The following is a 17,915-nucleotide window of genomic DNA, read 5'->3' as shown; positions in this document are numbered from 1 at the left end:
ACTTTATTTACCAGTTTCTAAGCATTAGTTTTGTGTTTTTTTTTTTTTTTGGTTCTTTTTTTCGGAGCTGGGGACCGAACCCAGGGCCTTGCGCTTCCTAGGCAAGCGCTCTACCACTGAGCTAAATCCCCAACCCCTTAGTTTTGTGTTTTACACCATGAATTGTTCCTATGCTCTGGAAACAGAGCAGTGTACTAAGCTGTAGAAAAACTGCGGCTCAAATGAAACCTACATCCTAGTGACTATATGAACTTCTGCCTGCAAAGGGATTGGAATGCTCTTCTGAGAGGTTGACATTAATCTAATTGTGTTAGATGCCGCTGAGGTTTTATTGAGTTTGGGAGTGAGCTGATCAGATCCACACATTAGAACACCAACTTGGTGGCATTTTCACAGATGGACTATGAGAAATGATGATAAATGAAACCGTATTACAGCAGTCTGGAACAAAATTGAAGCAGCAGACTTTGAGAGTGGAGAGGAGAACAGGTGTTTTACAGGTGGGTCTATTGACTGAAGGACTAATAGAGCAGGAGAGTATGATAGTAAACTCACGAATTTGACATTTCTTGTTAAAGTCATTGAATCTTTCAATTTGGGGGATGAGAACAGGGTTAATTATGAATTCCTTTTGTAGAGAATAAGGACAGTGTAGAGGTGACAGGGTATGTGTGGGGGGAGCAATGCTGAGATATAATTAAGTCTAGAATCCAGGATAAAAACTGCAGCTATCTATTAAACAGACATTAAAATTGTAGAGATAGGAAGAGGTCTTGGTGAAGAAGAGGTAGAAACACTAGACATATTTCTTTGGGGGGGGTGGTGCAGTGAACTTTATTGATGGTATTCAAGAGAGTAGGGAGGGCTCCCTAGGTTCCACCTGTTATTTTAGGGGTCTGGGATGGAAATTGTGAGGGAGATACTCAGTGTTGGGAGCCGAGTTGGGATGGGGACTCCTCAGCAACTGAGGGCCTCTTTCTTGCTTTCAATATCCTTGCTTGGATGAGGTGGGTAGTCTAGGGTCTTACTTCTTGGAGCTATGCAGGCCATGAGATCCACCACCCTGTTGCTATAGCTGTATTTATTGTCATACCAGGAAGTGAACTTTACAAAGATGTCATTGAGAGCAATGCCAGCCACAGCATTAAAAGTAGAATAGTGGGAGTTGCTGTTGAAGTCACAGGAGACAACCTGGTCCTCAGTGTAGGGCAGGATGCCCTTCAGTGGGCCCTTGGAAGCCTGCTTCATCACCTGCTTGATGTCATCATACTTGGGAGATTTTATCAGGCAGTATGTCAGATCCACAACAGATACATTGTGGGTAGGAACACGGAAGACCATGCCAGTGAACTTCACATTCAGCTCTGGGATGACCTTGCCCACAGCCTTGGCAGCATCAGTGGATGTAGGGATGATGTTCTGGGCTTCCCCATCACCATCATACCACAGCTTTCCAGAGGGGCCATCCACAGTCTCCTGAGTGGCAGTGTTAGCATGGACTATGGTCATGAGCCCTTCCACAATGCCAAAGTTGTCATGGATGACCTTGACTGGGAGGCTAAGCAGTTGGTGGTGTAGGACATATTGCTGACAATCTTGAGTGAGTTGTCCTATTTCTTGTGGTTCACACCCATCACAAACATGGGGACATTGGCCAAAGGGGCAGAGATGGTGACCCTTTTGACCCCACACTTCAAGTGAGCCCCAGCCTTCTCCATGGTGGTAAAGACACTAGTAGACTCCATGGCATACTCAGCACCAGCATCACCCCATTTGATGTTAGTGGATCTTGCTCCTCAAAGATGGTGATGGGCTTCCCATCAATAACAAGCTTCCCATTCTCAGCCTTGAGCATGCCATTGAATTTACCATGGGTAGAGTCATACTAGAGGATGTAGATCATGTAATTGAGGTGAATGAAGGGATCATTGATGGCAACAATCTCTACTTTGCCAGATGTAGAGAAGTCAGCCCTGGTAACCAGGCACCTAATATGGACAAATCCATTCACACTGACCTTCACCATCTTCCCTACAGGACGAGGCTGGCACTGCATGAGAAGAGGCAGCTGTCTCTGGAACAGGAAGGAGCGAGAGCAAACACATTTCTTAAAAGCAGGATAGTTATAGAAACTTACCAAGCACACATTAGAATGTGATTAATAAAGGGTTTAATGACTATGTTCAGTGTACAGGACTAAGGCTGGTACTTCAGAAGAATCAGTTAAATGAAGGAGTGTTTTTGTCTGTACCCTGCCCATTCTCCTCCTCTACCCCTGATGTTGACTTCTCCCAGAATGTTCTTTGGTCATTCATAACCTTATTTTTTAACAATCTCTAATGTGGCAGTGCTATAAGACTGAACATTTTGGATATGCTTTTACCATTGTGTTAAGGTTTCTGGCAAGAAAGGGACTACTTAAAATCCTTAAAATGAAGGTTTATTAATTTATTTTACACTAGCAACTTCACATGGGCAAATGAATATGTACTCATGCAAGTGTGGTATCAAACTTTTCAAATGTGCAAAGAAATACTCTGTTCTTTCTCTGTTGAGCAGGAAGCTGGGGTATCAATCTACCTCCCATTGCCCTGGAACTACTCAGGCATCAACCTTGGGATAGATGACTTGATGCCTGAAAATATCTATTTCTGAGTTAAACGAGCCTTAAAAATTTTTAGAGTGTTTCATCTTCGGGTTGTACTCTGTATGTCACTGAGAATTTAGCTTCTAGCTTCTTGAAAGTATAAGCTTGTAAGTCGATCTGGGTTTTGAGTGGGTGACAATATTTTGTTAGGATGTTCTGTAGTTTCCACAGAAAACAGAATTGATGTTTCCATTATGATACAATGTTATAAATACAGGAATTTTCGGTTGCATTCTGTGTTGCTTTTCCCCTAGTCTTTGTCTAGCTCTACGGATTTTCTGTGGTAAGCTATTTGGTGACTTGAGGACCTATAATTTTAAGGATGATGGAGCGGCTCCCTTTCAGGATATAAACATTTCACACACTTGTATGTCAATAGACCAGAGTGGTGCAATTGTTAAGAGAGAATTTTATCTTTCTTTTCTTTGTTTTGCTTTGCTTTACTTTTCTATTACTTTTTGCTCTTTCCTCCCTTCCTTCTTTTCTTCCTCCCTTCTTTCCTTCTTAGTTTATTTTCCAGTCAGTGAATATATCTAGAGTCCCTAGAAACCTACTTGAGGGATTGCCTATATGAAAGTGATATCCTATGGAGGAAATTGATATTCCTAACTTCTACAAAGAGTAGCAGACAGTAGGAACTTAGATGATTTGCTATTTCTTACTGTAGGGTAATCAGAAGTCATACCCATGGGAAAGACTGAGCATGATCAAAACATAAATGGGGTGAGTTCAAAATATTCTCTATGCATGCTGGTTTTTTTTCCTAGAACTTGAACATTTAATAGACAGAAGATTATATGGTTGTCTTAAGTTACAAAAGTAATAGTAAGTTACCGAAGAAATAGTAAGATTTTATCTCAAATCAGTATATAACTCTACACCAATTGATATAGGGAGATATATATGGATAGATGATAGGTAAAGAGATAGAGATATCCCTTGTGAAAGGAACCAAAGTGGAAAGAAATCAGGAAATACATGGCTGATACAGAATCATTGCAAATCTATGGATATAAATGTATAGCATTAAGTTCACATTTACACAGACCCTATACACACCCTATTCAATTAAAAGCAAGATGTAGTATTCTGAGTTGCTTTGTCCTACAAGTGCTTTCATTGATTTCTTTTTTTATTCCTTGGCTCCTATACTAAAGCCAATATAATTTGTTTCCCCTTGAAATTCCCCCTCACCAATTAATGTCTTTATTTGCACACCTCATCATTTCTGGGGTTCCTATACACCACTGTAGAGACAATCAGAGTTATTTTAGAATTATTGGAGTGATATAACTGGAGACAATCAAATGGACTTAGGGTGGTGCATCATTAATTTATCAAATTAATATCACTGAGCTCTGAAAACCCAGGCACTGTACTGCAATTCACCTCAGTATTGTCTTGGTTTAGGTAATACTATTTACTTTGCATGTTGCATGGCTCATATACTCTCCATGAAGCTAAATATTCAAATGTGGTCATCTGTAAATGAGGGGAAGGATTAGGAACTGGAAGAGCCACTGGGGTTGTCTTAATCTACAGAAAGAAACATTCAAATTTCTAGTAACTCAAGTGATGGAAACTTACTGAAAAATATGGTATTTTAGAATCCTATTCTAAAGTAAAAGACTATAGGTTTGCATCAAGGTGATATGAATATAAAAGGTTAAGTAGTTATTATGGAAATGTAAGGCTGCCACCACTAATTCTCTCCCCTTCTCTTGAACCAGGTATCCCATGCAGTGATGAAAAGAAAACCCAAGTTGAAATTCAAGTCCATGAACACTGGGAGGAAGTGGTAGCCAATCACTGATCTCATCCTCCCATCCTCATCCCAAGCTCTGTACCAGTTCCAATTCACCTCTCACCAACCTTGCATTAGTACCACAGTCTTTGGGATTTAATTCTTCCCTAGTATCGCTGCTCTGATCTTCCATATCCTTCAGGATGAGTTTCCTTCTGAATTTTCATCACTGGTCCTTCTGCTGGAGAATCAGGTTCAGGTACCTTTTGTGCAGTAGGCAGGTGCCAAGTTTCCTGGAGTTTTCACATGGCTCCTTCTCTGCTTCCTGATCATGAGACACAACTATGTCTTCCTTAGCACATAAGAGACTGACATCTGAGAAAAGTCGAATGAACTAGTTGTTTGTGTGCAAATTCGTGTGTGTGTGTGTGTGTGTGTGTCTGTCTGTCTGTCTGTCTGTCTGTCTGTCCTGTAGGAATATGCCTGAGCAAGATACATGGTCCCTCAGTGAACCAGAAGATTGTGTTTTAGCTAGGCTTGCAAGCCAGTGATCCCTTGGGTTCGGCCTTTTTCTTCCTGCCAGTGATAGCATTACGGTCTCTAACAGCCATGTGAAACATTTGATGTCAGAACAGAAGATTAGAAAGCAGGTTTTCCTCCATTGGGGACCACGTTCTCAGTCCAATGGTTGGCTACAAGCATTCCGGAGTTAGAGAAAGGACTGAGGTAGTTCAGGGGTTTTGTAACCCCACAGGAAGAACAACAATATCAACCAACCAGACACCTCAGAGCTCCCTGGGACTAAACACCAACCAAAGAGTACACATGGAGGAACCCATGGCTCCAGCTGCATATGTAGCAGAGAATTGATTGCCTTATCTGGCATCAATGGAAAGAGAGGCCCATGGTCATATGAAGGCTTGATGCCGTAGTGTAGTGGAATGCTAGGGTGGGGAGGCTAGAGGGCGTGGGGGGTGGGGGAGCACCCACATAGATGGGGGAGTTGGAATAGGGGGTTTCCAGAGGGGAAACTGGGAAGGGGGATAACATTTAAAATGTCAAGAAAATATCCAATGGAAAAAAATGGGAGAAAAAAACATAAAAAAAAGCATGTTCTCTCATCATTCCACTAGTTTATGTCTCAAATGATATTCTACTTTCTGGTTACCCCTCTACTAACCCCCTCCCATGTCTGCCCCCCTCTCCTCTTTGCCTGTATGAGAGTGCTCCCCCACCTAGCCACACTCTCCTGCTCTACCACTCCAGAATCCCCCATACCCTAGGGCATCAAACCTCCCCAGGATCAAGGGCTTCCTCTCTCTTTCCTGTCAGGCAAGGTCATCCTCTGCTACATATTTACCTGGAGCCATGTATCCCTCCAAATACACTTCTTAGTTGGTGGTTTAGACTCTGGGAGAACTGGGTGGTTCTCTGGGAGAACCTATATTGTTCTTCCAATGGGATTACAATCTCCCTCTGCTCCTCCAATACTTCTGCAAGCTCCCCTACTAGGTTCCTTGAGCTCCATATGATGGCTCCAAGCACCCACATCTGCATTGGTCAGTTTCTGGCAGGATTTCCTCAGGAATTAACACACTAGGTTCCAGTCAGCAAGCACCTCATGACCACAGCAACAGTGTTGGGTTTGGTGTCTGCAGACGTGATGTATCCCCAGGTGGGGCAGTCCCTGGTTGGCCTTTCCTTCAGTCTCTGTTCCATTTTTTGTCCCTGTTCTTCCTTTGGAAAAGAACATTACTGGGTTAAAGACTTTGAGATGGTGGGTGTCCCCATCCCTGGACTGGGGACTGTGCCTATCTGCTGGAGGAGGTCTCTACAGGTTCTATCTCCTCCTCTCTGTGCATTTCAGCTAAAGTCGTCCCTGTTGGGTCCTGGGAGCCTCCCCTTTCCCTGGGATCCTTCAATGGCTATTCCCAGTTCCTCATCCCCCCGCTACATATTTTTGTTTGTTTTTCTGACCCTCTTTACCTCTCTCACATCTCTTCTAGATCATGATGCTGCCATCTTTATTTCTTCTCCCTTCTTCTCCCTTCCTGGTCCCCCTTTCCCTCTACCTCCCACAGTTGTCTTGTTCCTCCCTCAATGCAGGACTGAAGTATCCACACCCTGGTCTTTCTTCTATGCTCCAAATGTTCTGTGGATTATATTATGGGCATTTTCTCAAGCTTGCAGAGAAAAATTTTCACACTGAGCCATTACTCTAGTTGGAAACTACCGATTTTAAAATCACATACTAGCAATGAGGGTTCACTTGTACCAAAGAACAAAACTGTATGAACTGACATATACTGAGGATCAAGAAGATAAGAAATGTCACAGAATGATATAAAAATGGTATGCAATGGTTTCATGCTAACATAATATATACTCTTTCTTCCAGTCTCCCTTGCTGTGTTTTTCTGTTATTCAATGGTCTCATATCATTGCTTCTTTGTGTACACACTTCCTATATTAATTGCCTCTATATTGACACTGCATGAAACAATTTCAAAGTCTTTCAAACTCAGAATTTAAAAAAAAATCCAGTTTGATTTGAATGCTATTCAGGATTTGCTTGACTCAAGTTTCTGGACAGAGACAAAGGGAAAGGGTAAGAAGCAAACGAAACTTTAAAAGATATTGTCTTACTGACCAGTGAGGAGGTAACACACCTACAATCATGGCCAAGGCAGGGGGTCATGGGTCTGAGTCATTTGTGTTACAAAAGGGAACACTGTCTCAAAAATAAAAAGGCTATTTGGTTTGGTCCCATGAGAAGTGGTTTGAGCCAAGAACGAGGAGGGAAGCTAGAAACAGAAACCTTGTTCCCATCTGGTTATGTGACACCCCTGTACAGCTGTGGGGGAGCAGGGAAAGGGGGTAAAATAAACTTCAGGAGAACTAAGGCAGAAGTCCAAATGTGGTGGTGACACATGGCCAGGATGTGACCAGCTTAACTTTTAGATGCCCAGCAAGTTTGAAATAGAGACAGAATCTTTGCAAATCGTTGGCTTCAGATACTTGGGCACAGTCACCTCTGTTTTTCATCTGCATCTTGGGTTTATAGCTTTCCCCTAAAACCCCTTTGTGCAGTGTTTGATGATTCCATTTCCAGACAGAGAAAAGCAAACTCTCGGAGATTTAATTTGCTCTTCTCTTTTTTTCCCTTGCAACACAGGTAATCTTACTTATCCTTCTCCCTCCTTCTTCACACTCTGGGGAGTCCCCAAAGCAATTCAACTGGTTTACTAGTCTGCTCTACACTGTAATTTGGATTGGCAAACACTGCACAGTTACAGACACCAACTAATGTATCTTTTCTTCTGTAACATTCCCCATTATTTACTAATCATCTCAAATGTTTACAGTTCAGTAAGAGGTCATAGAAATTTATTGAAAATCTCTCTCTCTCTCTCTCTCTCTCTCTCTCTCTCTCTCTCTCTCTCTCTCCTTTTCCTTTTAAAAAGATGTTATTTTAAATTTCACTTTTACCTTCCTCTGGTTTTCAGAATGTTTCTTCAGGGCTCTCATTATTTGAATCTCCTACTGACTGAAGTTTTTTTTTTTTTCTAGAGTCAAAGTCCTTGGGTTTCTTGCTGGCTCTTGCCTGGCTTTCAAGAGCTTGTGGTGAAGGCTCTTCCTATGGAATTGCTGCCCGAGCTGCTGTCACAGCAGCAAAGAGCATGTCTAGCTTCCTCTGTGGAAAGTAATTTGCTCCCCACCAGCAGCTCAGCATTGCAGCCACAGCAGAGCAAGCCCTGTGGGAGCAGGATGACATTAGCAGGGAGAGGGGACACAGCAGTGTGAACTCCGTCAAGGATGAAGACAACTCTTCCATAGCATTTTACTACAGGTTGTGCTCAGGAAGAAGCCTGGTAAAACCCACCCGGGCTTTTGCTCTGACTGATGGATTGGATCATACATCCCTTGTGAATCATTGCTATAATTGGTCCCCCTATGACCTTTTCCTCTTAGATATTTTATTTACTCACTTTATATGCTGATTGCAGTCTCCCTCCCCATCCTCTCTCAGTCCCACCCTCAAACCTCCCTCCTCCATTCTCCCCTCCCCTTCTCCTCTGAGAAGAGTTGGCCCCCCAATAGGTACCAACCTGCCCTGGCGCATCAAGAAGCAGCTGGACTAAGTGAATACTCTCTCCCTGAGGCCAGACAAAGCAGTTCAGATAGGGGAAAGGGACCCAAAGGCAGACAACAGAGTAAAAGACAGACCTTGCTCCGATTGTCAGGGGACCCACATGATGATCAAGCTTGCATATCTACTAAATATGTGTAGGGGTCGAAGGTCCATCTGATACATGTTCTCTAGTGGTTCAGTCTCTGTGAACACCCCATGGGCCCATGTTAGTTGACTCTGTAGGTCTTTTTGTGGTGTCCTAGCCCCCTCAAAATTCCTCAATACTTCTCCCCTTTTCTTTCACAAGATTCCTGAACCCTGCCTATTGTTGCCTGTGGGTCTCTGTATCTGTTTCCATCCGCCCCTGGATGAAGCCTCCCAGAAGACAGTTATGCTAGGCTCTTATCTACATGCATAGTATAGTATCAATAATAGTGTCAGATGTTGGCTCTTTTCCATGGAGTGGGTCTCCAGTTGTGGCTGTCATTGGTTGGACATTCCCTCAATCTCTGCTTTACCTTTATCCTGTCTTTTAATGAGAATTTAAATTTCTGACCCAGTGTTCTCTGATTCCCCATTTGTTCTTTCTTATACATAGATGATAAGATTACCTATGAGATTTTCCTTCACAATATTGGAGCCAAAGTGTTTCTTCTCTGTTGATCAGCTTGCCTTAGGTAAAAATTTTCTCATAGTACAGAAAAAAAAAACTACCTATAATTTTTGAGTTAATTTGAAAGTCTTTCTTCTATGAACTTTCCTATTTCCCACTTTAAAGGTAGAGTTTCATAAGAAATTATCCACAACTATTAGAAAAAATATCAGATATATTTTATGTTCAATGAATAATTAATTATTGGATGCACAAATCTAGATTTATCTGTAGAGTGACCTCATGGGTTTTGCTTGGTAAATATCCACGTTTTGGTCATATAGAACTATGCTACACTGACTTCGTGCAATAAACTGGATACTATCTTCTCAGACAATTTATGTGACTGTGTGGAAAAGATTTTCAACATGCTATTCATTAATTATAATGATCTGTTTAGTATGCTTCATGCCTATTGGGGTATATCAGATGTGAGAGCTACATGTTAATAAAGAAATTAATATTATGCCTGGACCCTATGAAATGGAAAAGCTTCTCAATCCAGATACCAGTGCATTCAAAATAAGAGCTTCTTTATAAGACTGTTACTGAGGACACCACACTCTGCCCATTGGATGTGGATAAACAAAGTTGGTGCTGACTGTGGATCTTCCTTCTTTATGGCTTGATTGGATAGTACCAGAAAGTTCTACACAGACTTTGGCCAGACGGCAGGGAGAATTATTAGTCATTTTAAATACAGATGCAGTCCATAATGTTTTCTGTCTTTATATAAGGTAATGAAATGTACATTAAATCAGTATTTCCCTTGCACTAGCTTATTTCTTCCTTTACCTTCCCAATTCTAATATTTGAGGGGCTTCTATGGCAATACCTTTTCATTCTCACACTCAGGTCTGATTCTCCTTATTTAGAGGTACAGAACATGGAACCCAGAGACTTGTGCCTGTTGGGCAAGTGCTGTATCACTGACCCACATTATTGTCCCTGTCTTCACTGTTATTCTGCTAGGAGCTTACTGTGTTGCCTAGACTGGCCTTAAACTCACCAAGAGCTGAGGCATCCAGCACAAACTTGCGATCTTCCTGTCTCTGTCTCCTGACTGTTAAAATTACAGTTGTAATTTTACCAACTCACTGCCTTTGGTCTTTCCAGAATAAAAGTATTTACTCAGCAAATAAAAACAACTGGTCATTCTTACATTTGTTAATATATATGGCAATGATGTAACGTATATAACTACAACTATCTCTGAATTCATATTTTCGTAAAAAATGTTGGTACTAGTGAGATGCCTCAACTAGCAAAGTATCTGGCATGCAAGCATAAGGACTCAAGTTCCTATCTCTAGCACCTTGTAAAAGCTGGGTTACGGTGTCTGCTGTGGGGCTCTTCTCCCCCATACTCAAGTAGGTGACCCTAATTAACTCAGTGAGGCAGAAGAAACTAATATTATAAAGGAAAGAAATATTAGGGTATTTTGGAAGAAGGTTCAAATGAAGTTGGTGGGGGATAAGGGAAGGTAAAGACCGTGTCTGACCGAAACATGCATGTATATATACATATGCATGTATATGAAGTTTCCTATGAACAAACAATAGTGAAAAAGAAAAAGAAAAGGAAAGAGCATAGTGTCCCCTCCTTAAGTAAGAAAGAGAAGCAGAAGAGTGGTATGATATTATTTGGGATTTGGTATTATGTGTACCTAGTTCTCAGAGTTGTGTTTTCTTCAAGTAGATGTCCTGCTCAGATCCTTAGGGAAGTCATGTAGAAAGCACCAGTTCAGGTTTGGTATCTATTGTCAGCTCAAATGATGCAAGAGTTCAGAGTCAGCAGTGTGCTCCAGTAGAGACAGGCAGGGTGCAGCTCCAATGGTGCGTCTCCTTGTGGACCTGGACCATACACGGTGGGACTTGGAGCAATTGTTGTTTCCGAATTGTGACACTGGTTATTGAACTTGAGCTTTGTCGCTGTCTATATTTCTTGAAACATGAAATACTTGGATTCAAGACCTCAGTTCAAATAAATAAAGTGTGCTCTCTCTAGAGGTAAGCATTACACACACACACACACACACACACACACACACACACACACACACACACACACACCACTCAAAAGGAAACAAAATAAAACCCCAACAAAACAAAAACAAAACACCAAAAAAAAAAAAAAGACCCAGGAACAACAACAAAAAAAAAAAAAAACAAACAAAAAACAAAACAAAAAATCCCCCCAAAACAAGAAATAAAACAAAACGAAAACGAAAAACCAAAACCACAACTTCTTTGGTACTTCTCAATATCCATGTGGATTCTCCTGTTTTATTCACATTTCATCCTTGTTATAGCACATGGACCAGAAGTGATTAATATCACTTTAGAGAAAAGAAAAGGGATGATGGAATACATCTAAATCTGTGTACTGAAAATTTCTCCCTAGCAGGTTTGTTTGACTCTAGGTGACCATCATATAAATCAGTGCAGGTTGGCATCCAAATGACTGTCACACAGATGATGCGAATGCAAAATTCTTCCCAACTGCATTGAGGATCAAGTGGAAGAGATTAGAAAGTGAGGATAAGAAGCAGTCATCAAGTGCCATGAACTTCTTTAAAAATGACTAATCCTTACCTACCATCTGCTCCCCTCCTCTGTTACTCAAACAAGACGAAGGCACTCAATGAATTGAACAAATTATATCAAAACTATGCAGAATTATATATCATTCTAAGGCAAAATAAAAGTTCATATATTATTACTGGTATCACTTATCTTTAGTATCCTTACATAATTTCCTCTGGGCTATGGTGCAGTAGGTATCAGTATAAAGTATTTTGTCTTTTATATTGCTTCCCTCATAAAGTCTTTTGTGGCAGACAATGGATTGGGCCACCCAACCTTCACGAAAGAGGTACTTTTTGGGAGGTAACCATCCAGAATTGGAAGGGAAGGGTCAGTGTCACTGTTGCTGTTCTATTGTTGTGAAAAGACACTATAACCAAGGCAACTTATAAAAGAAAGAATTTATTTGAATTTCATAGTTCCAAAGGGTTAGAGAAGGTTAGAGTCCATGACCAATTGGTGAGTAGCATGAAAGTAGACAGGTGAGTATGGTACTGAAGCAGTAGTTAAGAGCGTAAACACGAGGCACAGAGAGCCAACCAGGAACAATATGGGCATTTGATACCTCAAATTCTGTTCCCAGTAACACATCTTCTCCAACAAAATATACTTCCATACCTTTTCCAAACAACATCAACAATTAGGGACCAAGCATTCAAATATATGATCCTTGGGATGGGGGAATGTGGTGATGACGGTGGTGGCGGTGGTGGTGGTATTCTCTTTCAAACAACCAGAGACAGTATTGTGAAATGTTGAGAAAATAATTATGTTGTTTTATTGCAATGGGGATTTTCCATATGTAATCATGCAGTCACGTTGTTTTGATTAAAAATAGAAGAAATGAATTGTAAATCAGATTTTTGATTTTCAGAATAGGTACACTTTTAAAATTAAATAAGATGTCGGGAGATTTAGTAAGCGCAGATGCATAACTAACATAGTCTTAGAAGAGTATTTACAAGAAAAGATCATTTTCCTTTCAAAACTTGTGTCTTCAATGACCTGATAGAATCTCCCTTTAGCAATGTATGCTTTGAAATGGGTGTATCAGCTCATGAAAAAATGTACACAGTCTCAATATACATATATGAAAGCCAGTAAGATTTTCCTATTCCAAAAGACAGGGAAAGAAAAGTAGTGTTCCAAAGGAGTCTTGTGCTCTAAGGACATCATTGGTTCCTATAAATAGTAGTGATGATAAAAGCATTGTGTGTGTGTGTGTGTGTGTGTGTGTGTGTGTGTGTGTATGTGTATGTCTATGCATGTTTATCTATCTCTGTCTATTCCTCTGTCTCTGTCTGTGTGTACATGTTTGTGTGCCTGTGCTCCATGCCTGTGTGCTTCTATGGTATGTGGAGTGTGCCCACCTGTGCAGGGGCTGTCCAGATTAGTGGCTGACTTTATGATGTTTGCTTCAGTCATTTCTCTCCATCTTACGATTTGAGACAGGGTTAATCATTCGATCTGGAAAATGCACTTTTTGATAGAGTGGCTACCCAGCACTCTACCCATGCTTTCTACTTGGCTCTGCTGAACCCCAGCACTGAGAATTTTATACACATGGATGTTGGGGATCCTAGGTCCACACTTTACTGCTGATTCATTTCCTTACCCCAGAAGCAGCTTTTTTTTTTCTTGAAACAAGATATAAGCAGACAGCTAAAAATTGCTTACCTTTCCCAATGCTGTATCTTCATACAAGCAGTCTTATAACCAAGAGACCATATGAAAGGGAAACAAGGAAAAAATAAAATCATAAATTTATTAAATTTAAATACAAATTGATAAACAATCAGATTGACTTTTTTATCTGTGACAGGATTGTATATTTATGAAATGGTGGAGGATTTCATCATTTGTTTATTAACAAAGTTTGAAAAGCAAGGGTTTAACTTGTTTATAAGTAAACATAATAACAAAGTACTAGCATAGGTATTTACATAATATGTCTTAAAATTTTGAATTTGGCTTGGAAAAGCCACACATATTATCCTTAAGTTTTATACTATTGAGCGAGAAGGAAAAGATGAATTAGTAAAGAAGATCAGAAAGAAAACTTTATGCTGAACGCTATATGGAAAGTTCCAGAAGACCAAAAAAGAAAAGAAAAAAAATATCAAAGACAAGACAGGAAAAAGGTATAAATGAGATAAACATGGGACCAATAAGCATTTGCCTTTCTCTGCGATGTTTATTGTAATTTTAATGTAAATGTCTCCTCCACCCTCAAGGTTCGTTGCTCTGTAGTGGCTGGACGTATTATAAGAATCATAAAAACATTGAAAGGCAGAGCCTGACAGAAGACAGTAGATCAGTTGTAATGGACCCCTGGCAGTAAAGTTTCTCTAGCTACTTTTCAACACTCGGAGCTTTCTGTCTACAAGGAAAGGAGCTTCTCTCATCTGCCAGATGATTCTTCAACCCAAACACATGAAGGTAAGACATCATGGACTAAATCCTAAGAAGCCATAAGCCCAACTCAGTGCTTCTTTAAGTCTCTTCTATAAGAGATTTTGGTCACAGAAATAGAAAAGTAAATAAAACTGTATTCTAAGGGTAAGATCCAAGAATTCTGATCTTAGATTTGGTAGAAGGGTGTGAGTGACAGACTGATAGTGAAAGGCAGCCTGCAGTCAATATCCCTTTTAAAATATATGTTTTAATTGAAATGGAATTATATCAATTTCTCCCCTTCATTTCTTCCCTTTAATTATTTCGAGCTACCCTCTCTTGAACCTATCCCGTGTCTCCCCATTCTGAAACTGATAGCCTTTTTTAAAAATTATTTTTACATCTGTGTGCATGTGCTCATATGTGTGTGTGTGTGTGTGTGTGTGTGTGTGTGTGTGTGTAAGTACACAAAACCTGCTGTGTTCATTTGTGTTGTTTGTGTATATAGGCTTTCGAAGCTGATCTACTCTGCATTGAACAACCAATACTGAGGATCTTTCCTGGGAGAAGCTAATTCTCCTCTCCATTGTCATTTGTTTGTTGTTGGTTGGTTTGTTACCTAGGTATAGGAAACTACAGAATTTTCTCCCTTTCACATTATCATGTCCATTAATATTGCTGTTGATACTGTCTTGTTTATGCAGCCACTTCTAGGAGAAACTGTTTCACTTCCTGGCGTTATTATTCTTTGACATTATCTGGCTCCCACGTTTCATTTGTTGTTCTATTATACTTTATCACAAATAGCATCTCTTGTAAGACATTGATACTATAGTAATGACGGAGGAGGGAAGGAAGGACAAACAGGAAGAATAGTGGGGGGGGTGCAGGCAGGATGAAAGGGTAAATAAAGGAAGAAGCTAATAGAAAGCAAGAATATAATTCTGTATTGATGATACCTGGGGAGTTATTCCTAAATGAACCAGGAGCTCAAACATCATGCCTGTCTTATTAAAATGCTTTCTTCCCAACTCGTTCCCTTAAAGTAAAGGACTCCACAGAATCAGTTCCAAAAGTAATTCTGAAGCATTGTTTAGTAGGGGAAAAAAATCAATATCACTCAGTCAATCATATTTCAGCCCACTGCAAAGCTATGTTCTCTGTAATAAAGTAGGTCATCTTCTTCACAATGAGACAAGGTAAGTAGTCTTGGACGGAGATAAGGAACAGTAATACACTGCAGTGTTTAGACCAATCAATGTACCTCTCTAACTCTAAAGCCACCAAATAAACAATTGATACCCTGCAGGCCCAGCACTTAAGGAAGCTCCAGGCAGCTACCAGGCCAGCCATTTATTTCCATTTTCAGATCCCTTCGGAACATCATTAACACCAGGGAAGCATTAAGACTGCAAGCAGGACAGATTCACATCTGCCCGGGTAACCCTGAGAGCTAATCTGTTTGGAACACCAGAGAGCTGCTTAGCATTTCTCTTTTGCTGATGGCATCACCCTCACCAGATTGACTCTAAACATCATAGCCAGAGGGCTTGCTTCTGCTTTGTTCTTCTCCATGGGAAAACTTTCACTTTCTCCCTGTAGAGAACCGGCAGAGACAGACTCTGTATTCCACATGCAGCTAATGCATTTTCAAGTCACTTATTCTTCTCATGAAAAAGGGGAAGCATGCTAACAATGCCCCTTACAAGACAGACCCCCAAAGTGACAGTAAAAATGGTGTCTTAATGACTTCTTATATGTGTACTTAAATATACTATTCTATATTGTTTGTGCTTCTCCCAAAGATAAATGTTTTGGATAAATAATGAAACTTAGTGGGTTTTTTTAAAAATTTTGCTTATATTGTCAAGCTTGGTAAATCTTTTAGCAGCTGTCAGAGTAAATTTATTACCAAAGATGGCTATATCCTTCTGTAATCCAGAAGGGAAAGTCCTGGTGATGGGTTTCAGTTTGCCCCATTACAGAGTAAACATCCAGCACAATTAGGATGCAGAAGCAGTGTTGGCAATCTGAAACCTCCAACTGCCATCCATTATGCAGTAATGAATCAAAACAGATTGTCTGAAATTGCAACACTTGAAACTTCCCTTTAGTCACATAACCAAAACTACAGGCAGAAAAGAGCTATCACATCTGGAATTATAGATGCACACATTTGAAGATTAGAAAAAAAACAAACAAACAGTGCCTTCCAGGAAAAATAGCAAACAAGATTCTGTTTTAGCATATGACTTTTGTTTAAATCATACAAAAAAAATACTTTTCAAAATTCAATGGAAATACACAGAACAGAAAAACACCACTGTTTTTTTTAAAGAGGATATTAATATCTTTGTAGTCTGAAAAAAAATGCTCCAGAATTTCCAACAGGGATAAAAGGTTGAATAAGTGCATTTAAATGAAAACAATTCCATGCACTTCAAAATTAAAATATCATAAACAGTATACAGATTGCCATAGATTCATGGATACCCATTTTATATCCCTAATCATTACAAAAATATATTTTAAATAGATTTAAATAGATTTGTGGACATATTCAGTCTATATGTGCTCAGTGAAATATAAATGTTTAAAATGCAAACATTGGCAAAATATCTAGAACATCCATATATATATGTAAATACTCTCAAATGGTTAAATGGTTTTTGGAAGACAAAATAAATTTGTGGGAAAACTTGTCAAAATGTATATATAATTTTAACAGATTAAATTGATAGTATAACAAATATATGATACGATACGATTTGAACTCTTGAAATATGATAATGGTTGCTGTAGAATTGCAATTTAGTTTAGTGTCACCAAAATATTATCTATGGGATAAATCCATCCTACTACCTCTTTTGGGAAAGTTTTATTATGACCCAATCATTTACATTTCGTCTGTAGTTGCTTTTGCGCTATAAATCCGAGCCAAGTTGTTTGCTGCAGAGACCATATGGCTGACAAAATTGGGTACATTTATGACATAGACCTTTGAGAGAGAGAGCTTGCCAGATCTCACTGTGGGTGGCTTTAATAGGCGAATGGATGCAAAGTCCTGCCCTGATGAGCACCCAAGATGTGTTAGTTTATTTGTGTCTCAGTTTCCTCTTCTCTTTCTCATTCCTCTCATTTTGTTACATCCGTATGAAGCTGGGTATGATCTTAAATGTCTGATCCTACCATTTCCTCCTCTCTGTGCTAAGATTACAAGGATTTACTAAGACAACCAATTGATGCAGTGTTGGGATCAAAACCAGGACTTCATGCACGCTAACGATCTACTAGAGTTACAGTGCTAGGCTATTCTCATCTCCAAAATGAAAAAAAAAATGTAAATATATTGACAAACTAGGTTTAATGAATTAAAAGAATTTACTACATAGATCGTTATTAACAAAATGAGTGTACGTAGTAAAATGTAGACAACCTGATCTAGAGTTAGCATGTTCTTATGAGAATCACTACTTAAACTTTAGAGATTCCCTATGAAACTCTGGGTTTTCAATTTTAGTTATTATTTTACTACAGTTAATTGTGTGGGTGCATGTGTTAGTTAAGGTTACTATTACTGTCTTGAAACATCGTGATGTAAAGGAAGTTGAGGAGAAAGGAGGGTGATTAGCTCACTGTTCCATGTCATTTTTTTCTCTTTGAAGGAAGTCTGGACAGGTACTCAAACGGGGCAGAAACTTGGAGGCAGGAACTGATGCAGAGGTCATGGAGGGTGCTGCTTACCGCCTACTTTCTTATGG

At 39.8% G+C, this 17,915-nt stretch overlaps 1 pseudogene; it reads right to left on the bottom strand.

Annotated features, from left to right (window-relative positions):
• Positions 1-957: 957 nt before the first annotated feature.
• Positions 958-2,026, bottom strand: Gapdh-ps107 (Glyceraldehyde-3-phosphate dehydrogenase, pseudogene 107; annotated as a pseudogene).
• Positions 2,027-17,915: the final 15,889 nt, after the last annotated feature.

The sequence above is a fragment of the Rattus norvegicus genome, chromosome 10 (assembly GCF_021556685.1).
Source record: "Rattus norvegicus strain SHRSP/BbbUtx chromosome 10, alternate assembly SHRSP_T2T, whole genome shotgun sequence".
Classification (NCBI taxonomy): domain Eukaryota; kingdom Metazoa; phylum Chordata; class Mammalia; order Rodentia; family Muridae; genus Rattus; species Rattus norvegicus.
Note: the sequence above shows the minus strand (reverse complement) of the source record. Positions and strands in the feature narration are given on the sequence as shown.